Raw genomic sequence first — 27,905 nt, 5'->3', positions numbered from 1 at the left:
GAGACCTTCCAGCCTTGGGGAGGCTTCAGGCCTAGACAGCTGTGGAGCTAATCAGGAGAAGGCACCTCTCGGAATCTGCGTAATACGTACACAAAACTCTAAAGTCTATAAAGAGAACTACCCTCTTTGATGTGGTGCCCTTGAGCAGGGCACCACCTGGGCAGTTACACAGTGGCCTTGGGTCCAAAGCCACAGCGAGTCAAGTGGTCTCTCTTAGCCTTTCTCCTGAGCTCACAACAAAATACGCTCTTTCTTTATCTTTCCTTTGGTTAGGAGAGGCCTGGCTGAGAAAGAGTAACAACAAGCAGCAAGAAGCAAGAAGGAGAGCATTTTCTCTAATAAGCATTTATTATTCTTCTTTTGAAATTAATAGACTTGATTTTTGTTTGAGCAGTTTTAGGTTTACAGAAAAATTGAGTGGACGATACACAGAGTTCCCATATAACCCCTCACCCCGCCAAGTTTCCCCTATTATTAACATCTTGCATAAATGTTACGTTAGTTATAATTGGTGAACCAATATTAATACATTATTATTAATTAAAGCCCATGGTTTACATTAGGGATCACTCTTTGTGGTACATTCTATAGGTTTTGACAAACGTATACAGACATGTATCCACTATTAGAGTGCCGTACAGAATAGTTTCACTGCCCTAAATTCCTGTGTTCTGCTTGTTCATCCCTTCCCCTTTTTCCTGCCTTGAACCTCCGGCTGTGTTTATTTTTTAATCCTGAACGCTTTAGTCCCTCCAAACACTGACGCTGATGCTGAGGAACGCTCCTCAGCGCCCCTCCTCCGAGGGGTAGAGCAGGAGAGGGAGGGGCTGGAAAGGGGGTGGAGGAGCTTTGCTGGGAGGCCAGCATTCCTCCTTTCTTTGTTCTTTTCTTCTGCTCACCCAATCGGTCAGGAAGGAGATTAACTACACAAATCAATAAAAGTTAAACCCACTGTTTCCCCCGACTTCCTCCTTCTTTTTTTTTTTATTTTTTATTTTTTATTAATGTTATGATAGATTACAACCTTGTGAGATTTCAGTTGTACATTTTTGTTAGTCATGTTGTGGGTACACCACTTCCCCCTCCGTACCCTCCCCCCACCCCCCCTTTTCCCTGGTAACCACCGATCAGATCTCCCCGACTTCCTCCTTCTTGAGCTGCCTCAGTCAGATCCAGGAGCAGTGAGAGGAAATTGGCACTCCCTTAAGAAAAGTATCCAATGAAAACATAAGTCCTTCTATTTTGTGGTAACGTATTAAAACAAGTTTATAAAAACACACTTTTACTATTTTATCTGAATGTTGGTTTCATTATACTGGCAAAGTTCGTATGTTAAAAATAGGGTTTGGGAATATGGTTGTGCCTTGTGTAATTCTGAGAGTTTCCGATAATAGTCAAGCCAGGCTCCAAGAAAACAACTCTGGTTGTCTTGTTTGGGTGTCAAGGAGACCATCACGTGGGCAGGGTGACAGTCAAAATACGTAAGAACTTGTAGGGCATTGGTGCGTATTAGTCAGAATGCACCAAGTTATGATGCAGTGACAGTCAACCCTCCAACGTTAGTGTCTTAAAATAGCTTTATTTCTTGGTCACCCTCTGTGCTCCTCCTGCATTGGTGGGGTCAAGGGATGTGCTTGGCTGAATGCTCTGCTGTGGCCATCTTGAAATTCTTAATAAACTTTGAACAAACGGTCCTGCATTTTCGTTTTGCACTGAGCTCTGAAAATCACTGTCTGTAGCCCTCCTGGTCCCAGGAGAGGGGCAGGAAAGCCAGAATAGCAGAAGGCCTCTCCAGGAGTGGGGAGCAGCCATCACTTACCAACCAGCATGAAGTGTTTCCATGTTTTAAGAATTGGTATAGCCAATGGTTCATATCAGTTGACTATCAACCCAACATGTGAGTTGACATGATATCCCCTAAAAATGCCTGTATTCACTAGGACAGTCATGGGGTAGACATGGTTCCTTAGTTTCAAAACCAGAATTCAGGGGGCAGCCAAGGCACGCTCATCTCTCTCTGAGTCTCCCTTTCATGAGTCTAGATTTTGAGAAGAAATAAAAAGACATGACCTCTTGTGTGGTAAGGGTTAAACATGGCACCCACTACATGGCATTAGGACAGGAGCTGAAGTGGGATGGGTCTTACATGTTCTAATGAGCAAGTCTTCGTTAGCAAACAGCAAATGATTTTTCCTTTTTTTTTTTTTTAATCCCTTAGCCCAGCGTTAGCAAGTACCCCACATGCACACTCTCACTCTCCCCTTCCAATGCCCTTCTATTCCAGGGCTGTCATGACTAGTTGATCATGTCCCTCCTTCCAATTAATCCTGGAAGTGGCTTCAGAATCCTCCACACAGCACACTAGGCTGTCACTAAGATCACAGCAGGTTGGGATCCAAGGGAAACTCTAGCCATCACAGTGTTAGCCTTTAGTCAGATCCAGCTTAAATGTTTCAGCCTTGTGACAGCCATGCTATGGGATATTGTTGTATAATAATTTATCTGGTCTTTGTCCTGGATTCCTGGGATGAAGCTTCTAAACTCTTGGGATTTGTTATTCACAGTGGGCCCCCAGGAACACACTTGAGTTTATGCTACTGAGGTGACTCCTGGTGGGTCCTAGATAGATTCAGGATGGGGGCTGGCAATGTCAGAAAGATCAACCATGTGCTTAGAGAGTTGGGGCTTTGAGCCATGTGATATCAGTCCAGAGGGGTGGGTTCAACTGAGAAAGACTGAGTTCAATCACATGGCCAGGGATTCAGTTAACCATGCTTATGTAATGAAACCCCAAGAAAAACTCTGGACACTGAGGCTTGGGTGAACTTCCTGGCAGGTGAACACATTGATGCGCTGAGAGGGTCGAGTGCGCCCTGGGTTCCATGTGGAGAGGACACAGAAGTTCCAAGTTTGGGACCCTTCCAGACTTTTCCTGATTGGTCCTGATTGGTCCTGGTTCTTTGTATCCTTTATAATAAAACTGAAATTGTAAGTATAGCACTTTCCAGAGTTCTGTGAATCATTCTAGTGAATTATCAACCTGGTGGGGAGGGGTTGTGGGAACACCCGAGTTTGTAGCCAGTTGGTCAGAAGTGTGGGTAGCCTGGAGACCTCTGAACTTGTGCCGGGCGTGTGAAGCAAGGGCAGTCTTGTTGGAGACTGTGCCCTTACCTGTGGAGTCTGTGCTAACTCTGGGTAGTTAGTATCAGAATTGCATTGCACTGTTGCAAATATGAAAGGCAAGGAGGAAACCATACTCTCCTGAGGTTGCCATGGTAGCAAGAGTGCTGGAGGTAAGGAGGTCTCTAAGGGCAACGTGAATCTTCCCGGACCTCGCCTGTCCTTGCAACCAGGGCATTCTCCCTCCACCGCCAACCTCAGAGCAGCTGGGCTTCAGTAATGGAGTCTGTGAGTTTCCCCAGGCCTCCCAGGGACAAATGAGGTCACATTCATGACCTTATTTCTCAAGTTCTTCCCTACATCTGCCCCTGCAAAGTGCCTGTGCCCCCATTAGAATTTCTGAGAGTGCCCAGGGTAGCTCATGTGTGCTTACAAACAAGCATAGTCAGCTCTTGCCCAGGTCTGCTGGACACTGCTTCTCCTACTGGATCACACTGAATTGGATATATTCTCCTTGCCCCTCCAGATGTCCTCCTTAGCCACGCTCCGTGTCCTGCAATGCTGACCTTTATGAATTACATCATCCAGGCTACTTTGCCCTGGCTTCTGGTCAGGTCCAGCCGGTGGAAGGAACTGGAGGCAGAGGCTGGAGGAGTGCGAGGTCAGAGTATTTATTCCCTCCTCCCTCCCTCCAGTGAGTTGGCCAATTCTGCCACGAAAGGCTGCAGCTCCTCCCAGGAGACCCATATTCTAACCACTCCCTCTCTTGTCCCCTCAGATCTGGGAGAGGTAAGGGCTGTTGCTAGCCCTGTGATGCTTTATCGCCCCTTGTAGGTTTCCCTTAACACTGCCCACACCTTTGTAAATGGTCCTTCTTCAGACTCTCCTCAGATACCCAGTTTGAGATGCCATTTGCATCCTGTTGAGACCCTGACCACACAGACACCACTGCTGTTTCCACTGGATATGCCTCCTCAGGCCACCCCACCTATACTAATTCCACCACGTCCTGCTGAAGCGGAGCTGACAGGGTGCCAATGAGGCTTAGCTGCCTGCAGTGGGAGGGGATATTTCTCCCTGCCCTGTTTCACTCTGGGGAGGGCGGGAGGGCGGGCCATCTCAGAGATGTACTGCTTGTGTTCCAACGTCTTCTAGGATTTTGAGGGAAACACCTCACTCTGTTTTACCTGCGTGAGGCTGGAGGAGGAGTCCCAAGAGCAGGGGGTGCTGAGCTGGAAGGAACCAAGGAGCCTGCTCTCCCAGAGAGGCTGCTGCACTGGGGCTGGGTTGGACTGGGGAGCTGGCTCTGCCACTAAACAGCTATGTGACCTTGGACAAGTCAGCGTCATGTTTACACCTCAGTTCCCTCACCTGTGTCACAGGGTTTGGACTCAGTGATTCTCAAACTACTCTGGGCCCCCAACCTCACTTTAACCAGAGCGCCTCCTGTTTGATTTCCTTTTAGAATTTGGGCTTTTGCGAAGATTTCCTTTAAAGCATGGATTTCACTGCTTTCAAAACACTTGAAAACAATTGGACTAGATGATTCTAAGGTCCCTTCCAGTCCCAATATTTTTGAGCATAAAATCAACCTTGTCTCCCTCACCATTGTGCCAGGGAGGGTCTGGTTCCAGGAATTAATAGAAAACTGATGATTAAAGGCCCAGCTCCTGGCAAATCGTCCATGACCGGGTAAGTGGTTTGCTCCCTCCCCGTCCATCCTCATACTTCTTGCTTCTCAATTACTTCTGCCACTATTCCTAGCTGAAGATAAGAAAGGGAAATTTTAAACCAGTTGCACAAAACGCAAACCATCCCAGCAAACAAAAATGTGGAAAAGATAGCAGCTTTAGCAACTTGACCTCAGGAGCTTTGCAAAGGCTTGGCCCATAGCCATGGAAGCTGGCAGTCCCTCAGAAGTTCATCCCAGAGGTCTGGTGTTGGAGAGAATTATAGAGCAGTGATTAATAGTTTGGGGTCTGGGATCAGAAAGATATAGGTCAAAACTCAGCACGACCAGTGACTAATTGGATGATCTTGACCAAGTTACTTAGCCATGCTAAACCTTTTTTCGTAATCTATAAAATCAGAGCAATAATAATATCTAATTTATAGAGTTGTCATGAGGAGTAAGACTGAGAGAATGCATGTTGAATGTTTCGTACAGGCCTGGTACATAGAAAGTACCCAATAAATCAGCTATTTATGGTTATTGTCATTAGAACTCTTCCCCTTGGCTTCCAGGAAGCTCAGAGATCAGAGCTCAACTGAGTGCTCAACTGAGAAACCCTCCTAAGTGTCATTCTCTCCCCCTCCTCTCCCATTTCACAGCTTCTTTTAAGACAGTTATCATTTATTGAATGCTTAGTATGTGCCGGGACTTATAGACACTACCCCTCACCTAGCACAGGGCTGGGAATACTGTGGATAACTCAATGCATGATGATGGAATAAATGAGTGATCTCATTCAGTGCTCCCAGCAACCCTGAGAAGTAGGTATCAGTGTCTCAATCACAGGAAACATATTCTTGTCATAATTGTGCAGCATCTGAGCCTGCCACCTGATTGTGGGGAATCTGCCCTGATGTGAGGGTCCCACTCTGGACCCCGAGAAGGCAAAAAGCTCCCCTTGACCTCCAGCAGCAGGAGCACAGACAGAGGAGCTGAGTGCAGCCAGTCAGATCCTCACCTGAGACTTCTAAATCCAGACTGAACAACATAATCGGAACTCCTTCTGGTGGAGTTGGTGGCTATGGCATCCAGTGTCCTGTGGCATTGGTGGCACTGGGGCCAGCAGTGACCACAGTGCCAGCGGAGGGCCCAGTGTCCAGCTAGCCACAATCCATTCTGAAAAGAGGAAAGATATATAAATGGCATTAAATGATAGGTTAGTTTTGCGAGAGACTTTCTGCATCTTTCCAGCCTGTGCCTTTTCCAACCTTGCCTTTCTGCTGTAGTTTGCGGGTTTCCTTGACACTCAGTCTCCTTCAAACTCTCCCAAGGGGTTCCTCTCCCAGGATGCTTGCCTTCTATCTCCTCAGCAGAGGTTTAGGCAGCTCGTGTTACCTCTGAGAAGAGGCAGCAACATCTCTCCTGCTTTTCTTCCTACCATCCTCCTTCTGCCCATTTTACGCCCAAACGGTGTCATCAATCCAGAGCAGTTGGTAGTCTTCTCCTTTTGGAAATGAAAACCCCAGAGTGAGTCTCGCTCTCGTGCATGCATGTGCTGGGGTTGAGGGCTGATTTATAAATCATGCTTAAGGGAAAAAAGCCTTTGAGCAAGCTGGCAAAGGTTGGCTTTCATTTATTTCTTTTTCATTCCCCTCTGGAACTCCTCCTCTGCTCCAGACCTGTGGTGGACCCCATGGGGGATACTAAGGAACAAACGCGTGTACAAAATAAGGAAAAGAATGCGGGGCTCAGAACTAGGAGACCCGGGTGCGAAGTCTGACTTGGTCACTCACCATCTGCAGGACCTTGGGTAGGTCACCTAAGCTTTCTGAGCTGTGGTTTCCTTATCTGTAACATGGGCTCATCAAAGCACAGATTCTCTGGATCGTTGGGAAGCTGAAGGAAGAATGCATCTAAGCATCCATCAAAATCACTGGTTCATAGCAGACCTCCCATAAATGTGTGTTGCTGTCAACTGGAAGTCCTCCAGATCATGGAGGCCAAAAGGAAGATGTCCCAAACCTCTAGCCACCCTAAGTGTCGGGGAGGGCACGTGAGAGTTAGTGTTGCTGGCAACGTGGGCAAAACTACTTGCGATTGTGTTATATGTTGATTTATATCAGTCAAATATCTTTTTATATTTCCTGGCAAGAATACTTGTAAACCAGAGTGGGCGGGGACCCTGAACAACCAGGGTACTCGGCATATAAGAGAGGGTGACTAGAAGGAAGAGGGTGCCAGAGGAGAAGGTGCTAAAATGGAGAGCTGAAAACAAGCTTTACCTCCAACTCAGTGTTGTCTAAATAGTCCCTGAGTCCAGGTTCCTGCGGCCCCGAGGCGGAGGTGCAAACACGCTGGAGAGAGTGGAGGAAGCACAGGCACTGGTGTCAGGAGACCCGAGTTCCCCTCTCGTCTCTGACACTCACAAGGTGAGTGAACTGGGAGGGCCGCGTAAGCTCCCTGAGCCTCAGTTTCCTGTGCTGTGGTGCAGGGGAAAACACTGCACCCGCCTCACAACGGTGTAAACAATGAACAGGTGATCAGTTTTTTAACAGTTCATCGAGATACAATTCACATACCGTAAAATTCACCCTCTAAAAGTACACCCTGCTATTGTTTTCCATATACTCACAGAGTTGTCCGACCTCCACCACTATCTCATATTAGGACATTTTTATTGCCCCCAACAGAACCCGTACCTGTTACCAGTCGCTCCCCATTCTCCCTCCTGAGAGATTTATTTTTAAACTGTTAAGCGCTGTTCCCATTTGGATTAGTACCAAACAGTCGATTAGTAGTAACAGTGGATCATTGCTGCACACTAGTCTACTTCTAAGTAAAATCACAGTTATTTATCAGATTTATAAAAATTGGCTTGAGAACTGTGTCTGGAGTAAGCTCAGCAGGGGAATTTTAAAGATCAAGAGGCTTAAAGAACACAGTTTATTTGTCTCTCATAGAAGAGCCCCGGCAGCTCACTGCTCCATCTTCCCTAGCACATGGCCTTCTTTCTCAGGATCCAAATGTCAGCCAGAGCTCCAGCCATCATATCTTTGTTCCAGATAGCAGGATGCAGGAAGGGGTGAACATTGTGTGCCACAGGCCTTTAAGAAAGGTCTCAGAAATGCTGCCACACAACATTTCTACTAACCTCTCATTGACCAGAATAGTTACATGGTCACACCTAGCTGCAAGGAAGGCTGGGAAAGTCAGTCTTATTAAAAACAGCCAGTTAAAAATTGCTATTTGAATTATTATGAAACAGGAGGAAACATTATTAGTGTAAATGTCAGTGAGCAAATGCTATGATAATCCTGCATAACAAACCACAGAAAGTTAGGCAGAGACACACGATGCCTCCTGAGGCCTCTTGATTCACTCCTGCCCACACCCCACTGACTAAACAAGCCACATGGCCATGCCAGCACCAGTGGCAGGAGGTCTCCTCCACTCACGCTAATGGGGAGGCTGCAGAGTCACATGGCAAAGGGTGTGAGTGTAAAATTCTAAGACAGGAAGAGTCTGAGGAATGGTGACAACGATTCATCCTACGAGAGAGGACAACTAACACTGCCAGGAAATGCAGCGTCAGTGGTTTTGGTCCCCCGAGACGTGCCAGCAGCCTGCCGATGCTCCTGTTCCACGGCGGCAGGCCCCCGCTCTAGCTTCCACTTCTGATGGCCCCACTTTCCAGGTGGGGAGGCTGTGCCAGTCCAGCCTCTCGCATGAGCTTTCTAGGCCATAATTCCTAGTTCCTGGCCTCACCAGCCACCCGGTAGCCGTTTCCTCTGAGGTCTTGCCAAGGGAAGCAGCACTTCCAAGGGGTTCTGGGGTCCTCCACATAACTGTGGTCAGACCCCTTTGCTCCAGTTCCCCACAGGTCCAGCCAGGGTCAGACCCCTTGCCCCTGTTTAGTCTGCCACACACAAAAGCTTTCTCATGCTGCTTTCTTGTGCAATACGGCTTGATGATACATCTAACAGAGGGTGAAGGCCCAGACAGCCAGGCCCTAGAGTCACAGAATAGCCTGTTTATCTTTCCCAGATAACACAGAGTCTACAGCAGTGAAAATTCGGGACTCAGATTAGCTTTTCCAAGGGTGACCTTTCCACAGTTTACTTTCTCAATAAACACCCTGCTAAACTGTAATTGCTTGAGCTTAAGGCAAAATTCCGAAAGGTGTGGTCAACCTTTTGGCGTAAATAACCTTCTGCGCTTTTCAGTATTGTTGCCCCGCTTAGTCTGCTTCCGTTACTAATGTGAATGAGCATTTTCTTGGGTACAGACCAAAGTTAGCACCAATTATAAAAACGACTCAGGAGTTGGTTAATTCAGGAATTGGTTAAAACAGTTTTTTGCAATAAAAGCTGTCAACCCTCTGTTACCACCTTCTCCCTGTGGAGGTTGTTTTGGTGTGGGTTTTGCACGCTGACTTCTGAACATCCTTTCAGGAAGGTGACACAAAAAACAAGCCACAAGTTTCTTATAAAGTTAGACATACACCTATCTTACGACCCAGGAATTCTACTCCTAGGTGTTTTTACCCTAGACATATGTAGTTTCTACCTACCTCACACAAAGACTGGTACATAAACATTCAAAGCAGCTTTATCCTTAACTGCTACAAACTGGAAAAGCCCAAATGTCCCTCAACAGATGAATGGATAAACAAACTGTGGAATATACATACAATGGAAAACTCTTCAGCAATAGAAAGGAAGGGACCACCCATATACACAACAACATGGATGAATCTCACAAATATTATGTTCAGTGAAGGAAACCAGACACAAAAGGCTATATCCTGTATGACTCCATTTATATGACACGGTCCTAGTTTGGGGTACTCTAACAGAATACCATAGACTGGAGGATTTATAAACAACAGGAATTTTGTTCTTATATTTCTGGAGGCTGGGAAGTCCAAGATCAAGGAGACAGCAGATTCAGTGTCTGTTGAGGTCCCGCTTCCTGGTTCATAAATGGCCATCTTCTCACTGTGGCCTCACTTGGCAGAAGGGGTAAGGGCTCTCTCTGGGATCCCTCTTACAAGAACACTAACCCCATTCATGAGGGCTCCACCCTCATGGCCTAATCACCTCCCAAAGGCCCTACCTCCTAACACCATTACACTGGAGGGTTAAGGTTTCAATATATGAATTTCGAAGGGATACAAACATTCAGTCCATAACAGACACTCTAGAAAAGTCAAAAACAATCTATGATGATCGAAGTCAGAACAGTTGGGATTGACTGAAAAAGGGCAAAAGGGAACTTTTTAGGTGATGGAAATGTTTTGTCTTGATTGGGATGGTGGTTACACTCGTGTAAATTTGTCAAAATTCATCAAACTCTGTAGGTTAGAGCTGAGCATTTCTCTCTATATAGATTATACCTCAATAAAAAATATCGTTTAAAAATCAGGCTATTTCCTCAAATGTTCCAAGGTCAAACTTAGGATATCCATGTCCCAAATGTTAATGGAGACACTGGTGACCTGCAAGCTGGAGAGGCAATTTGCACCATGTGGTCAACAGCCAACTGGCAACATTTTCATTTTGTGTCATTAGTTAATCATTTATGAAAGGATTTTCTGAAAGTGGAGTATGAGGCCCATCCAATTCAGCCCTTAAAGTAATTTTGCAAGTGGATCTCAGTTTCTGCTCAGTAAACTCAAAATGTCGTTGTGAGCAGCTTTTATGTCAAGTCCCATCAAGCTCCCTTGCAAGGAGCAGGGCTTGTCCAAACCCTCAGACCTGGTGTCTGAAGAGCCTGTGACATATTGGTCAGACAGAGCACTTCTCCAGGCCCAGGTGAAACACGAGATTCTGAAGGCACCACAGAGATAGAGGAGACCACAGATCCTGTTAGCTGGGGTGGTGGAAAGAGCTCTGCACAGGAAGCCAGGAAGTCTGCAGTGAGACCACCCTTCCAATGACCTGCACTGACCAGTAAATCCATCTGGGGCTCTGCCGACACTCAACCAGAGAGCAACAGGGCTGTGACTTAGGGCAAGGCGTTCATTGTCTCTCCTCCAATCCATCCAGAGCCTCGGGGCTCCTAGAACAGGATGTTCATTACGACACTCCCTTGACCAAAATCCTTTATAATCTCCCTGCTGCTGTCCCTGCCAGGAAGGACAAAAATGCCTTGCTTTGTTTGATGTGGCCTGGGACTGACTCAGGCCATGAATTTTCCTCCACATGCTCAACTGAGCCAGCTCTTTTGGCACAGAGCTATACTGAAAAAAAATTGTACAAACTAAAAGCTGTGCATAAACTGCAAAGGAAGCCGGAGAGCCCTTTCTCTCCTTTCTGTCAAATTTTCTTTGGAATATACTTCTCTTCCTACCCTGCAGAGGCGAGGAGCCTTCCCAACCAAGTGGGACCATCGCTAGGTGCTATCAGTTGCTCGGTGGCCCAGTCAGTCTCCTGTTCACTCGGCCCCCTGGGATGAACATGTCCAATGCACTTCAAGGGCTTGGCTAAGAGAGAGTCGCCTCCATTCTTTTCTCTCCTGGTCACCATCTTCTCAGTCTCATGCAGAATGTTTGCCTCAGCACCTTCATAACACACACACACACAGAGGCAAATACACACACAACCACACCTACACACCACAGTCGTGGCACACAGGGCAGAAATATACACACCACCCTCCACACTTATACTACTCCCAGCACACACACACAGACCACACATAAATGTACATATACACATACAGTGCATATCTGGACACCAAATACACACAGACACCTATGCACACACATACGCTCAACTATTGTTCTGGGCAGGAACTGAGTCAGTATCTGCTTCTGTCTTCCCACAGCCTCCAGAGACTCTCAAACCCCAAGTCACAGGGAAACCTTGCCAGGGGCTGACTGTCAGTCTCCCCATCTCGACCATGTGTGATTTGCTGATATCCACCAACGATGTTATTTTAGGTAACCAGCAGACAGGCTGTCTTTCCAATCATTCAGCCCACTCCAGTTCTGCATAATCCTGCCACGACTGCGGTCACTGGTCACTTCAGGGAAGTCACTGGTGGAAGAAACAATGCACACAGCTAGAATACACCAACGTGGCATTATTAGTTGTTTACATATTGAAATATTTCTGTCCCAGTTGGCAAACACCTGCTGTCCTGGGTTCCCTAAGGCCACACTCCTTGCGACTCTGTCTCTTCTCCTGGGCCACCCCAGGATTCAGCAACTAAAGAGTTAATGCTTTGCATATCAAGGGAGCCCCAGACTCTGGTCCTAGGTTGTAATCAGTTGAGGTCCAGGATGTTTGAATCATTTTATTTTAAACCATCATTCCTGGCCTCAGGGAATGGCTGAAAGGTAGCCTTGTCTACTTTGAGGTCTTTTATGATTGTTAAACATATTTTGCTCAAGTATGGATTAAACCCTTCTCTGCGAATGGGGCCACAGTTAGGACTCAGCAGGACATGGCCCAGTTGGCGGAAGTGGAATAAGAGTCCCAGGAGGGACTTAGACTAACCAGACCTGCTCACCAGGTGGGGTGGACGTGGGCTCGGGAGAACATCCAGTCCAGCATGTGAAAAATGGCTCTGGAGGATGAGACAACAGGATCAGGCGGGCTCTAGGCCCTTAGTCAGCATCATGGAGGTACAAGGCAAGGCCCCACTGCCAGGCGAGTGCATACCAAAAAGGGCACACAGGAATCCCGTGAGAGGTGCAAGGTGTAGACAGGGCAGGGTAGACTAAGAGTGAGGGAGGTGGCAGTGAGCAGGCATTCATTTATTCATTCTCCAACAAGTATGTATGGAGCACCTATGTGCCAGACACTGCAACCACTCAGGATGCACAAATGAGCAAGACTGACACCTGTGGAAGCATACACAGTGCTGGTGCTACCAGATGGGTAGACAGAGATGTCAAAAGGCAATTCCAATACAGAGTGATGAATTCTGCAGTGGGGGAAGTGCAATAGGAGCACAGAGTAGGGGCACTAATTCAGACTTAGAGGATTCAGGAAGTGCTTTCCCAGGGAGCATGTGGTCTAAGCTGAGATCCTAACAATAAGCGAAAGTTGTTCAAGTAAAGAAAGATGGGAAGGAAGGTATTCTAGAGGAAGGAACAGCTTGTCGAAGACCAAGAGGCAAGAGAGAAACTGGTTCCATCAAAGAGCAAAAGGAATTTTTTACATCTGGATGGTGAGAACACAAGAGGGAAGGGCGGACCCTTCCTGGCATGGGTCATGAAGGAAGGCCCTCGGCAGGCAGGTTTCCGAAGGCAACAGAGTGGCTAAGTCCAGAACAATGTTCTGGGATAAGACTGCCTGAGGTGACTCTGGGTTCTGCCACTTCGCAGCTGTGTGACCTCAGGAAAGTCATTTGGCCTTCTCTGGCTCAGTAGAATCATTGTAGTGCTTATCTCTGAAGGAGGATGGAGACAGATAAGGCAGATAACGCCCCTGGAACCACTTGGCATGTGATGTGTCCATTCACATCAGCCACTACTGAGCCCCAAACCCCTCCAGCAGGTCAGGACTGGTCCCAGAGTAGGGTGGGCCTGGGCCTGCAGGCCTGGAATGACAGCTGGTCGACGGGCTGTTACCCTTAAAAGAAGTGCTCAATAGCAAATAAAAACTACGTCCAGCATTATCCTCACCGGGACAACCACAGCTCTCTTTCGAACAGCAGTTTAAAATTTGCAGAGCAGTTTCTACACGTTTGCTTGTTGACATCTTTAAACTTACCCTGTGAAGGAAGCAGAGTCCTCCTTTTCGCAGAAAATGAAACTGAGGCCTTTCGCCTAGAGAGTCTGGGGACTGGGGTGGGCCCCTCCATCCCACATGGGCTGGTAAGCTCAGCTCCTTCCCGTTCCCCCTACCGCCTTGTGCCAAGCCCAGCAGGATTGCAACTCTTCCCTTTCAAAGTGCAGCTTCCCGGGCTAGAGCACTGTGGACACTCCCGTTGGCCTTAGGGCTGCTGCCTAGAGGGCTCATTTACCTCCTGGGAGGTCCCCCGACCCCACAACCCAAGGTCTTCTCTTTAGGGGTGTCCCTGACTCAGCAGCTGCCCCACGAGCCTTCCAGCGCTCACCCCACCTACATCTGGGACATGTCGCTCCCTCATCTCAGCAGTCTTCTCAAAGAACGATATTCTTGGCCCAGCTTTTATCATGCGGGACTGATAAATGGGGGTGTAATTATTTTATATATTAGTGTTTTTTTTTTTAAACCCTACATTTTTTTTTTTTTTTAAGATTTTATTTTTTCCTTTTTCTCCCCAAAGCCCCCCGGTACATAGTTGTGTATTTTTCGTTGCGGGTTCTTCTAGTTGTGGCATGTGGGACGCTGCCTCAGCGTGGTCTGATGAGCAGTGCCATGTCTGTGCCCAGGATTCGAACCAACAAAACACTGGGCCGCCTGTAGCGGAGCGCGCGAACTTAATCACTCGGCCACGGGGCCAGCCCCTTTATATATTAGTTTTATCTCCCACGTTAAGCTCCTTGGCATGAGCAATTAAGTCTCTACTTTTCTGGCGCGTTTATGGCAGGCACATAATGGTTACTCAATAACTACTTGCTAATCATGCATTTATAGTGGGTGAATATACACTCATGGGTGTGTAGTCCTATACTATGATATCAAAGGAACTTGGTTAGTCATCAGACGGTTGTTCAGTAACTGTGAAAAACGAGCAAAAAGAGTTGCACTTAAACAATTATTTCACAGTCTTGGTCAAGAATGGGTTAGTAAAAGGAGGATTTATTGTAAGGATACAAGGGAACCTCAGGGAACACACCTGCAGGAGCCAGAGCTCCCAGGGCCTGGTGGAGGAACGCAGGCTTTTTCCCCTCTCTCTCTCAATCCCTCCCTCCCCGCATTCCTTCATCTCTGCTCCTCTTAGCTTTTTCTGTAGGCTTCTAATATCTCCTGCTCCACGATAATTCATTGTTTTGGGTTACTATGCTAACAAAAACGGCCTCAGCTCTTCATGATCTTACAACTCCAGTAGCCCATGATACCAGATTGGTTTTTGTGTCTTTTTCTTTGAATGCCTGAAAGAGAATCTAACTGGCTCAGCTTGGATCAGTTCTTCCCTCTAATCCAATCAGTTGTGACCAAGGAATGGGCCCCCCAGAACAACATGGCCTGCCACTTCTGACGGACGAGTGCAGAGTAAAGGGTCTGAGCTATACATCCCTGGTGAACACACTCAATTCTCAGTTATGCAGGCGCCAATAATCCACTCCTCCTCCATGCAGACATTGACGCAGGGCCATTCATATCAACAAGCATCTTTTTGGGCCATGATGTACCTTCCAGGAATACTTTAGGCCCTGGAAAGGGAAAGGAACTTTTGAAATATAAGGACCCTGACTTCCAACAACCATTTCTAGTGATATGGACTCAACCAGTGGACTCAAGAGCTGGGTAAAAGTGAGAATATAGAGTAGATATAGTAATTTTAGAGGCAGAAACATGGAAACACAAGCTTGAAAGATGGGTCAACAAGAATGGATCAAAATCAGCAGCTATCTTCAGCTACAAGATTGGCAAATGTTAAGAAGAATGAAAACACTCAACGTTGGCAGGATGTGAGGAAAGAGACACTCTCATCTACTGCCGATAGGGGCGAAAAAATGGAGCAATACTGCTGTGGGGTATCTGGCAATCTCTCCAAGACAGGAAATGTGCCTTCCCTGTGACCCGCCAATTCTAGGTCCAGGGATTTATCTTGTATAAATACATAATTCGACAAGGATGTTTGTATCTGCATGTGAATGCAGTGTTGTTTAGAGGAGGGGAAAAACCCTACAACACTTAAATGGCACAGAAGCTTGCTTAGGCAAATTACAGTACAACAGAATACCATGAAACTATTAAAATAATAATGTAGCTTTGTATTGGCGTGGAAAGATATCCTGGATATATTGTTGTGTGGAAAAAAGCAAGTGATAAAATAGCAATTCATATAGGAGCTCATTTATATAAGATTCTTCACATTCAACTCTGTGGCCCTTAGGCACAATCTAGAAGGAACTACCAAAATGTTAAGGGAAGGCTGAGATTTCAAGTAATTGCTAGTTTTGTCTTTATATTTTCTGTATTGCTTAAATCTACGTTATTATCTATTTTCATAATCAGAAATTCAATAAAGCTAGATTTTTTTCTGTCTTTTTAAAAAATAAACTTTTAATTTTGGAATAGTTTTACAAAAACTTGAGAAGCTAGTACAGAGTTCTCATATACCCCTCACCTGGTTTCCCCTATTAACTTCTTACATTAGCATGGGACGTTTGTCACAATGAATGAGTGAATATTGATGCATTATCAGTAACTAAAATCCATTCTTTATTCAGATTTCCTTAATTTTTACCTGACGCTCCACTTCCTTGATGGTGAACTGTCTACATAAATTATTTAGAGCTCCTCTGAGTGAGGGATTTATCTTTTCTCTCTCACCTATTTATTTATTCAATTATTTATTTGTTCAATCATTCATTTTTTTATCATTATGGACTCTTGGACATTTATTGTATATTTTGGGTTATAATCCCATGTTACTTTAATTATTTTGTTTCTCAAAATAATTTGTTCCAGCTTTGGCCATTGGGAGCTCTTTCAGTTGGCTCCGAGCCTCTCTAACAAATCCCCGTCAGTGTGGGTTTGTGTCAGGGGCTTTCCCTTTTTTTTCCCCCCAAGGCTTCCTTACTTTCTGGCTCTACAAGATGCTCCAAGCTCCTCTTGTGTATTCCTTGCCCCAGTCCTAGAATCAATCTTCCCTCCAAGGAGCGCTGGTTCCTTTTATTGGAGAATGGTATTTAAAACCAAGTTCTGGGCACTAGGTGTGCATGTTACAGCTGTGGTAATAAAGCCAGGGAGGTAAAGTCAGCAGCCATGCATGTAGGCAGACAATGAGGCCCAGTGGCAGAATGAGGGTCTCTTTTAGAAGGGCGGGCAGGACTAGGGACTGTCCCTGTGAGAAGGGTGCACAGTGGCTCAGTCACAGGAGTCTTGCAGGACAAGGAGAGTCTGCCTGGCCTTGCCCTGACTCCATTTCGGGGTTCCTCCTCTGTGACCAGTGGGCTGGGGGAAAGGAAAGGCCCCTCTCCCTCCCTCTAGAGTCCAGGGCCCCTGCAGGGCACGTGGGAGGGGAAACAGGTACAGCTGGTCCCCTGGAGCTTGCTCGTCAACACCTCTGCAGTGACGTCCAGGCCCGTGTCTGTGGTGGCCCTTGGTCACTCTCTGGTTGCCAGGCAGCACTTCAAACCTGTCCAGACTTGGGGAAATCCCGCCACAATGGCCTTGAAGAAAACGGCCTTCCAGCAGATGCATGGGAGGCAGAGCTCCTCATCCCAGCATCCCCATGGTACACGCGGTGGCACATGCTGGAGCTGCTCTCACGCATGTGCATCGGGGCCAGGTAGGGGCGGAGGAAGGTGGGAGCTGACGCCTGTCCATCCCTGACCCACCAGCCGGCTGCTCACAGGTCTGTCTTGGGGACCCAATGTTGGCTGCACTGAGGAGTAGGATATACTTACACCAAATGGGACATGATTATATTTTACAAAAATTATTTCGTTTATCTGAAATTAAAACTTAATTAAGCGTCTCATATTTTATCTGACAGCCTTACCCAGGAAAACTTTCTGAGGATTGTCTCAAGCCAGAGAAAGTTCAGGGTGGGTTTGTGCCCACCAGAGTGTCCATTCCTAGGTCACGTATCATGTCATCTCTTATCTAGATATTTTGCCTGAAATCTTGATAATATACAACACAAACTATTACAGCTGTAAGAGACAATCAGAAGTGCCAGTATTTGATTTGCTCCAAAGCAAGATTAGGGATACTGACTGTGTCATTGACCTTCAGTCCCAAGCACAGGACCAGGGGCTCTGATGTCCCAAGGTCAATGACCAAGGAGCTGAGGTATGTAGCCCAAAGGATTTGGAAAAGCCAAAGAGGGCACTTGAAGAGAATCAGGAACTGATCTGCAGTTGGGAGAAGCAGGAAAGATGAAAGAGCAGCAAATTGTTATGGGACAAAGGGGAAGTGTGGACGAATTTGATGACACAGGCCAACCCTCAGCTGAATTTGTACCCTTTCTACTGTGTGTGCTAATAAGAGCGGGATGACCCCTCTTCTAACCCCATATAAATGATATAAGTCAGACAGCCAATAACTTTTCCTGATTAATCATGCTTTTCTCAAATGAGAGGAAGACGTTAGAGCAGACATAGCAAGTGTGGCATATACCAATTATCACAAACTGATAACTGTATTCTTTCCCTTTGGGTTTGGACATTCCTCAGAATCATTCTCAGCACTGCATACTGTCCTTCCTAATCAAAATAAACCCTTATTCCACTTCTGCTTTGTAGTTGCTTGTCTCATCCTGCCCGCTGCCCTGCTCCCTGGACAATACTGTGGGATTCCTCAAGTCAAATGGCCCTGTATTTGTGAGGATTTGTATTACCTTGTTTTGTTTTGGTTTTTTCTTTCTAACCCAGTCAAGCGGGCTTGATGCTGCTGAGCAAGTTTTCAAATCATTATTCAGTTCCCCTTTCCCCGAGAGGGAGACCCTGCAGGGAAGACATCACAGACTGAGACAGAGTCTGTAACGCAGGCCAGGGGAGTGATCCTAGCAGCCCGAGTCACAATGCTGGAAGCCCGAGTCACAATGCTGAAGGCTTGTGTTTGCGTCTCTAGCTTTTTCGAAAGTCAGAGGAAAAGTTATTGTGGTCATATCAATCACACTGTGATATGTTGACCTGACTAAAACACAACTTTGAATGTTATGTATTTTCATGCCTAGAAACTCAATCTAAACACTTTCTGCTTTCAATTACATAATTGGCTTGAAAATTGCAGCGTACCTACCATTTGTTTTGAAAGCTTTATGTCAACCTTTGACTCAAAGCACCAAAGTTCTGGAGAAAATGATGAGAGGAATGTTACTGTCTTCATGAACACATTTGGCACTGTGCCTGAAGCAGAAAAAATGTTCAGTAGATGGTAGCGACGTTCATTCTCCTTTTTTAATTTTTGACAAATAAACCTTTTCAAATTTTAGATTTAAGCCAAAAGAGTTAGAAGAAACAGCAATCACACCTGTACTCAAGACTCCAGTAGGGTGATTTTAAAAAGACATTGTAATTATTGTCAAGGTTTCTCCATCTTGGCACTATTGACATTCGAGGCCAGATAATCTTTGTTGTGGGGGCTGTCCTCTGTAATGTAGGATGTTTAGCAGCTTCCCTGGCCTCTAACCACTAGATGCAGGTAGCACCCCTTCTCAATTGTGACAACCAAGAATATCTTCAGATATTGCCAAATGTCCCCTGGGGGGAAGGATCATGCAAAATTGTTGCCAGTTGAGAGCAACTGATCACTGTCGGATAATTTGTATGAACTATAACAGAGGGGAACAAATTTTATGGTCAACCACAACTGTCTTATAAAGAAGGAAATCTGTTATGCAATAGGGCCTTGTTGTTCAGCTCTAGTGGTCTGATAGGTTTGCACATGCTCAGGTCAGCTTGGAGCTGAACTTGTCAGCGGGCAGCCTTCCAGAAGTGATTATTGCCAGCGGAAGTGCCAGAGAAACGCTGTCAATGCAGAACACTCAGAAATGCTGGATACAGTATTTTTTTAGACATCTTTTAAAATGTAGGGTTAAAGTAGTAGTTAAAGTAAGGGAAATCCTCAGAGGCCCAAGGTGAGAAAACCCAAATTCAGAATTAAGCAAAGGAAGTCAGAACTCACCCTGAAGATGTCTGCCAGTCCCCGGGGGCCTAGAGCCAGGTTTTGATAGGTCTTGTGTACTGGGAATAGGAGCCAGACTCTGGGACCTACGTGGGATGGGAGGTAGGATTAGAGACTCCTTCATCGAGACAGTACCTCTGAAAGGTAACACCCTCAGTGTGTGAACTAGGAAAACAACCCCAACCCTCAAAGTTCTATCTAGGCCTTGACTCTGAGTGGAATGGGAAAAAAGATCTCCTCTAGTAATTCCTAATCATAAGCCTACTTACACTTGTTTTAGGGGCTGGAATTACACTTCTTATGTAACACCAAGCTCAAAGCTAAAATTTAATGTAAAAGAGTACCAGGTTGGTAGTGCCCCCCAGGCACCTGGCGGAAGAAATGCAAATCCTCCTGTGAGGAACACATGCCAAACCCACGCCTCAAGACATCCCAACAGATAAAGCACCAAGAAACGTGAGATAATGGTAAAGAAATCATAAAATATTTAAGGAAAAAAGCTGCCATGAATTAGAGTCAGCATAAACAACTGCAGAGTTGACCCCCACAGACAACAGCAATGGAATAATTGGATAAATAACAGAAAAATAATATGTTTAAAGAAGTATAAGAGAGACTAGGAAGTGTGACAGAGAAGTAAGACTCTATCAAAATTGACCAAGCAGAAAGGAAGAAATGAAAGTGTTATTATTTGTAGATGACATGTTTACGTATGTGGAAAATCTGAAGGAATCTTCAAACTGTTAGAATGAAATGAATTTAGCAAGGATGAAGTATACAAAGTTAATATACAAAAATCCATTGTACCCAGAATAGCCAAAATAATCTTTAAAAAGAAGAACAAAGTTGGAGGACTCACACTTCCCAACTTCAAAACTTACTACAAAGCTACGGTAATCAAGACAGTGTGGTACCGGCATAAGGACAGACATATAGATCAATGGAATTGAATTGAGAGTCCAGAAATAAATCTCACATTTAGAATCAATTGACTTCAACAAGGGTGCCAAAGCAATTCAATGAAGGAAAGAAAGAATAATCTTTTCAGCAAGTGGTGTTGGGACAATTGGCTATTCACATGCAAAAGAATCAAGCTGGACCCCTATCTCACACCATATACAAAAAGTAACTCAAAATGAATTAAAGACTTAAATATCACAGCTAAAACTGTAACACTTGAAAACATAGGTGTAAATCTTCATGACCTTGGATTAGATATGACACTGAAAACACAAGTAACAAAAGAAAAAATAGACAAATTAGACTTCACCAAAATTTAAAACTTTTGTGCTTCAAAGGACATGATCAAGAAAATAAAAAGACAATGACAGAATGGGAGAAAACCTTTGCAAATATTTTATTAAGGACTTGTATCTAGAATATATAAAGAGCTCCTACAACTCAATAATAATATGACATATAACCCAATTTTTAAAAATGGGCAAAGAATCTGAATATATATTTCTCCAAAGAAGATATACAAACAGCCAATAAGCACATGAAAAGATGCTCAACATCATTAGCCATCATGGAAATGCAAATCAACACGTATATGTTCAACGGATTGATGACAAAGGTGTCAACTGCAATACAGTGTGGCAAAGGGGATGTTCTTTTCTAGGGCAATTGAATAACCAAAGGGACAAAATAACTCTTGACTCCTCCTCACGTCATTCACAAAAATCAATTCCAGGTGGACTATAGGTCTAAACGTGAAAGGTTAAAATATATATTTTAGAATAAAACTTGAGATAGGCAAATATTTCTTACCATGACACAAAAATGACTAACCATAAAGGGAAAAACATGATAAATTGGACTACATTAAAATCAAGAACTTCCGTTCATCAAAAGACACCATTAAAAGTGTGAAAGGCAAGCACAGACTGGGAGGAGATATTCACAATATAAGACTCACATGGCAGACATCAGTACACCATTCAGATCCCTCTTCAAGAAAGGACTCGCTGCTGAGCTGTGAGGAGTGTGGTTTAACTCACATCCTCCTGCTTTAAGCTCCCTCGGGTCTACATCAGCTTTTGAGCCAAGGTCATGCTCTTCTTGGGGTGATCCTTGACAACGATTGAGAAAGGCAATAATGACCAAGCAAGAGCTTTGTGGAGTGTTCCCAGCCAATGGTAAACAAGGCAGTGGTACAAGGGCCTAGCTATTTCCACCCCCAGTGAAACTCCTCTAATGGGCAACCTGTGTCCCAGAGCTCCCTGTTGGGCTCTCAGAGACCTTCAGGTCTGCACTGTAGTCTAATGGCTCCCCTCCCCAATCCTTCCTTTTCTTTCATGGGAGTTACTCCACAATAAGCCTTACACACTTCTAACTCCACTTCAGTCTCTGCTTCCCAGGAACCTCAAACCGGTTCAACTTATATCCAAAATATATAAAAAGAACCGCTACAAATCAACAAACAAAATGGCAGACAACCCAACAGAAAAACAGGCGATTTACTTGAATAGGCACTAATTAAAAGAGAATATCCAAATGACCAACAAACAAATGAAAATGTTCTTATTAGTTTCCTGGGGCTGCTATAAGAAATTCCCACAACTCGGGTGGCTTAAAACAATAGAAATTTGTTTTCTTACAGTTCTGGAGGCGAAAAGTCTGAAATCAAGGTGTGGGCAAGGTCACCCTCCTTTTGGACGCTCTGGAGGAAAATCCGTTCCTTCCCTTTTCTGGCTTCTGGTGGCTGCTGGCATTCTTTGGCTTGTGGCTACATCATTTCAATCTCTTCCCCTCGCCTTCTCCTCTGTGTATGTCTAATCTCCCTCTGCCTCTCTCTTATAAGGACACTTGTTATGGCATTTAGGGCCCATCAGATAATCCGAGATAATCTCCTCATCTCAAAATCCTTCATCACATCTGCAGAAATTTTACCCTGTAAGGTAATATTCACAGCTTCCAGGAAGTAGGACCTGATATCTTTGAGGGGCACCATTTAGCCCACTAAAGCTTGTATCATTAGTTATAATGCAAATTAAGGTCACAATGTGCTACTACTTCACACCCACCAGAATAGCTAAAATTAAAAAGGTAACATCAAGTGTGGGCAGGAATGTGGAGCATTCTCTCCACCTTCCAGAACTCTCATACATTACTCATGTATAAGTTGATACAACTATGCTGTACAACTGATTGGCAGTACTAGAGATGAGCATAAGCCTACCCTATCATTGACCCAGAAATTCTAGTCCTAGGTATGTGGCAGTTTTAAAAGACAGTTGCACACTGTTTACAATAGCCAAGATGTGGAAGCAACCTAAGTGCCCATCAACAGACGAATGGATAAAGAAGATGTGGTACATATGTACAATGGAATACTACTCAGCTGCAAAACAGAACAAAATCATTCCATTTGCAATAACATGGATGGACCTTGAGAGAATTATGTTAAGTGAAATAAGCCAGCAAGAGAAAGATAATCTGTGTATGACTCCACTCACATGAGGAATTTAAAACTATGAACCAAGAACAGTTTAGTGGATACCAGGGGAAAGGTGGGGTGGGGGGTGGGCACAAAGGATGAAGTGGTGCACCTACAACATGACTGACAAACATTAATGTACAACTGAAATTTCACAAGATTGTAACCTATCAATAACTCAATAAAAAAAAAAAAACTAATGGACAAAAAAATCTTAGTTCTCCAATGCACTGGGTATCAAAATGTGCTCTCTGGATCAGCTGCATGCGTGCCACCTGGGACCTCCCCGGAAATAAATTCTCAGTCCCCATCCCATACCTCCTGCATCAAAAACTCTGAAGATGGGACCAGGAATCTGTGTTTTAACAGGGCCTCCAGATGATTCTGACGCCCAACAAAGTTTATGCATAATTATATTTGGAGCTAAATATGTTATCACCCCTGTCTATAAACTCACTCTTCAAGGCAAAAAAAAAAAAAAAAAAGACAGCTGCAAATTCTTTGGCACTCCTCTCAAGAGGTGGATGTCTGTATCCACTGCCTTTGAATCACGGAGGGCTTACAGCTGTTTTGACCAACAGAGCATGGTGTTGGTGACACTGTGTGACTTCTGAAGCTAGGTCATAAAAGGCATTACAGCTTCCATTTTGCTTGCTAGAATACTTGCTTTCAGAGCCCCAGACCTCTAGGTAAGAAGTCTGACCACACGAGGCCACCATGCTATAAGGAAGCCGAAGCCGCATGGAGAGATTGTGAGTAAGTACCCTGGAGTATGGTCCCAGCTGAGCCCGGCCTTTGAGTGATCACAGCCCAAATACCAGATAAGTGAGTGAAAAAGTCTCCACATGATTCCAGGCCCTAGTGATTGAATCACCCCGAACCATTTGAGTTTTCCCAGTTGAGGCCCCAAACAAGGTGGAGTGGAGACAAACTGTACCTCTGTGTCCTGTCCAAATTCCTCACCCACAGAATCCATGAGCATAACAAAATGGTTGTTGCTTGATGCCACTAAGTTTTGGGGCACTTTGTCATGCAGCAGTAGGTAACAGGGACAATACCCAACAGAAACATGTACATAAATTCAGCAAAAGAGAAATACAGGGATATTCATAGCAGCACTGTTTGCACAAGCCCCAAACTGGTAACTACCCCAAAATACCCATCAAATGTGGAATAGATAATTTGTGGTATAGTCACACAATGGAATACTATTTAGCAAAAAGAATAAACAAATTACAGCCACACACAATGATATGGATGATTCCCACAAACATTTGGGGCTTTGAACAACAGAATCCAGACCCGAAAACAACATATACTGATTATTCCATTTATACATAAATTTATACATAATATTTACATAATTTAAAAATAAGTGAATCAAATCTGTGATGTTAAAAGTCAGAATAGTAGTTACTGTTGAGGAGAGAAGTTTCTGGAAGTTTTATGTTATGGGTAATGTCCTGTTTCTTGATCTAGGTGCTGGTCACACAGATGTGATCACTTTGAAAATTTTTCAATCTGTATTCTGCGATTCGTACTCTTTTATGCAAATACGTTATACTTCAATAAAAAGTTTGAGAAAGGTGTGTCTTGCAAGCAATGAAATAGGGTATCCCAAGGGGAGAAGGATGGGCAGAGCAGGGACAGCAACTACGAGAGGATGGTCACAAGACTTAAAAGAAACAATCTTGGGTCCAAGTGAAAGCAAAAATTCTAGAAGCCTACCAAGTTTTCAAGGGACCTGGACTGCCAAAAAAGTCCCCAGACTGGCTCACCACAACCTGTGACAGCTGAATCCCCAAAGCACACGTCAAGCCTCAACTCTGCACCAGAAGAAGCAGACTGTGAAAGCGGGCAGCTCCAAGCAGACCTTCCAGGGCCCACTCACATGTGGCTGTGGAGGATGAGCGACAGGGAAGAACCTTAGAAAGGCGGAGCCATGACAACAAAGGATGCTCACGTAGAGTAAGGTGTTCCTCCCAGAGGAAGTTGGGGCTGCCACATGGGCTAACCAGGCAGCAGACCCTACTGCCAGGGCTGGATGTCACCACTACTCTGCTCAAATGCACTTGGTGATTGCTCTGGACAAGTGACTGCCGCATGTTTCCCATTCTCCCCTTTTCTTTTCTTTTTTTAAAATTTTATTTATTTTTACTTTTTGAGGAAGATTAGCCCTGAGCTAACATCTGCTGCCAATCCTCCTCTTTTTGCTGAGGAAGACTGGCCCTGAGCTAACATCCATGCCCATCTTCCTCTACTTTATATGTGGGACGCCTGCCACAGCATGGCTTGCCAATTGGTACCATGTCCACACCCGGGATCCAAACCGGCAAACCCTAGGCCACCAAAGCGGAATGTGCACACTTAACCGCTGCGTCGCTGAGCTGGCCCTCTCCCCTTTTCTGAACGAGAGTTTTAACCATGTTAACCTATTCCCCCCAATCATTGTTTGTCAGATGGATTGTCTTTTAGTTTATAGATCACTAGAACATAAAGAGTCACACCTGAGCCTGACAGGAAGAGCTTCATGTCACCCAAAGATGCTGGACTTTGAGCTAAGTGTAAGAGGGTGGGACTTTTGAGGTTTCTCTTTTGGAAGATGAGGGTGCTCTATACGTGGGAATGGAGTGTAAAATGGATATTTAATAGCCAAAAGGTAGACTGTAGTAGAGATCACTAGTTGCCTATCCCAACAGCCATTGTCCTCTTCTTCATGTCGGAATCACAAATTCATCTGGGATGGCAATCCACCCTACTAATGTTCTATAATTTCCAGCCTCCCTTGTAGCTAGGTGTGGCCATGTGACTAGCTCTGGGCACTGAAGTAGAAGCTGCAGTGTATAAGACTTCTGGGAAGTATCCTTAGAGAAAAAGGGGCAAGCCCTCCTTCCCTTGCGCTATCTGACTGACTGGAATGCAGGTGTGGGGCCAGAGCTCCAGAAGCATTCTTGGACCTTAAGAAAGGAAACTATGGGCCATGGGACAGTGGAGTAATGAGATAAAAGACCCATAACAGCCTAGGATTGCCTAATATCTGACTGCTTTTATGTGAGAAATAATCTTCTGTATTTTATCATCCACTATTATTTTGAGTTTTCTGTCACACGTGCTTAATCTAGTTCTAAATGGCATAGGCATAAATTGTCAGATTTAGAAAGCCCAACAAATTCTGTGAAATAAAAACAAAAGGAAATTTATATCTAGACAGTTTGTAGTAAAATTATAAAACACCAGAGACAAAGAGATCTTAAGAGCTGACAGAAAAAAAAGACAAATTACCTACCAAAGAATGACAAACTGAGAGTTGACTTCTCAACATAAAAACACAAGCCAATGAACGGTGCAATATCTTCAAAATACTAAGAGAAAATTACTATCAGTCTAGAGTTTTATATCCAAAGAAATTCTTAATTGAGAATAAGAGCAAAATAAAGACATTTTCAGACAAGACTTACCACCAACAGACCCTTGACTGATAGAACTTCAAAAGATATACTTCATGAAGAATAAAAATTATCGCAGAAGAACAATTTACAGTGTTAGAAGGAAAAATGAGCAAGAAAAATTATAAACATGTGGAGAAATCTAAACACTTAACTATATAAAATCATCACTATCATCTCTAATTTCTGTGATTAAAAAGAACTAAAATTCTGGACAACAATAGCATATAACTTGGAAGAGAGTGGTTCGAGTTAAAGCATTCTAAGGCCTTCATATTTTGGGGGAGGAGGTTAAAGATATTAACTGTATAGATGCTATAAATGTCCTGCCTGTATAGTCTTGGGCCTTACCATTTGTGGACTCTAGCTTAACTTCTAACTGGCAGCATATGGGATTCCGTGCTGAAGGCTCCCTCTGGTTACTTTGGCTCCCCTGTACACGTTCAGGACAAGCTGGAAGTGCTAAGTAATTAATAACCCTGAAAGAAGCCCTCAGTGAACGATTGACGAGAGTTAGTTCATAAATAACCCAACTCCCTCATTCCTTGGGACATGTTCTGCACAGTCTCCTAGAATTTCCCGTCAGGATTTAGCTCTAGTTGGCCACATTGTAACCTAATGATACACCCTTTATTGGCATTCTTTCCTTCCCTGTCTCATTTCTGTACTCTCTGATCAGTGTTTGTTCAAGCCAACTCCCAAATAAAGTATTTTGTTCAAATTCCTACTTTACAATCTGCTTCTGAGGCAACCCAAAAGAGTACATTAACTTTAGACTTTGTTAAGTATTTGTGCTAAAATGTCTAAAGTAGCCACTAAAAGAATAGTAAGAGAAAAAATACAATGTGAGAAAAAATACAATCAATTAAAACGAAATCAAGAAATGAGGGGAAATAAGAAACAATGAAAGTAACACAAATAGGACAGAAGAAGATAAAATTAATCCAAACACGTCTGTGATAAATGTAAGTGGACCAAAATTTCCAGTTAAAAGACAAAGATTAACAACTTTTTTTTTAAATACTACAGCTATATGTTGTCTCTAAGATACAAAGACAAACACAAGAATATTGAAAGTTTGAAAATAAAAGCATGGAAAAATGGTCCACCAAGCAAATTCTATTGAAAGAAAGCTGGTGTGGCTACACTGATAACAGATGAAATAGAAGTTAAGGATTAAAATATTACCAATGATAAAGAGAGTTACACATATTGATAAAAAATTTATTTCACAGAAAGATTTAACAATTCCAGACTTGCAAATACCTACTAACTCATCTTCAAAATACAGAGTGACTTCTGGTTTTTGGTTCAGCTTAAAAGCAGCTTGGAAGTCATCACTCCATCCTAACAACAAGTAAAAAGCTGAACCAACTGAAAAATCAACAATTCTTCTTAGATCTGTAAGAGAAGTGAGGTCCTAGGACAAATCGCTGGCCCCCAAATTGGAGAGACTTATAGTTGGATACAGAGAATGACAACATATG

General features: G+C 44.3%; 2 long non-coding RNA genes across 3 annotated transcripts in view; both read right to left on the bottom strand.

Annotated features, from left to right (window-relative positions):
- Nucleotides 1-975: 975 nt before the first annotated feature.
- LOC103556954 (uncharacterized) overlaps nt 976-27,905 on the bottom strand; it is a 37,162-nt gene continuing 10,232 nt past the window's right edge. Inside the window, exons 3-9 of one of the 2 annotated variants that reach the window (XR_011526407.1) lie at nt 19,534-19,619; nt 18,649-18,755; nt 7,075-7,146; nt 6,066-6,296; nt 5,811-5,968; nt 4,727-4,884; nt 976-1,202 (exon numbers count right to left, since the gene is read on the bottom strand). This is a non-coding gene — a long non-coding RNA (uncharacterized lncRNA). Of the gene's footprint in view, nt 1,203-4,726; nt 4,885-5,810; nt 5,969-6,060; nt 6,297-7,074; nt 7,147-18,648; nt 18,756-19,533; nt 19,620-27,905 lie in introns of both variants that reach the window. The other variant, XR_011526406.1, reaches the window with a different exon arrangement.
- LOC139075714 (uncharacterized) lies at nt 9,595-18,373 on the bottom strand. The gene is made up of 2 exons (XR_011526408.1): nt 18,245-18,373; nt 9,595-11,832 (listed from the first exon to the last, which is right to left on the bottom strand). It is a non-coding gene; the product is annotated as an uncharacterized lncRNA (long non-coding RNA).

Source organism: Equus przewalskii, chromosome 14 (assembly GCF_037783145.1).
Source record: "Equus przewalskii isolate Varuska chromosome 14, EquPr2, whole genome shotgun sequence".
NCBI lineage: Eukaryota > Metazoa > Chordata > Mammalia > Perissodactyla > Equidae > Equus > Equus przewalskii.
Note: the sequence above shows the minus strand (reverse complement) of the source record. Positions and strands in the feature narration are given on the sequence as shown.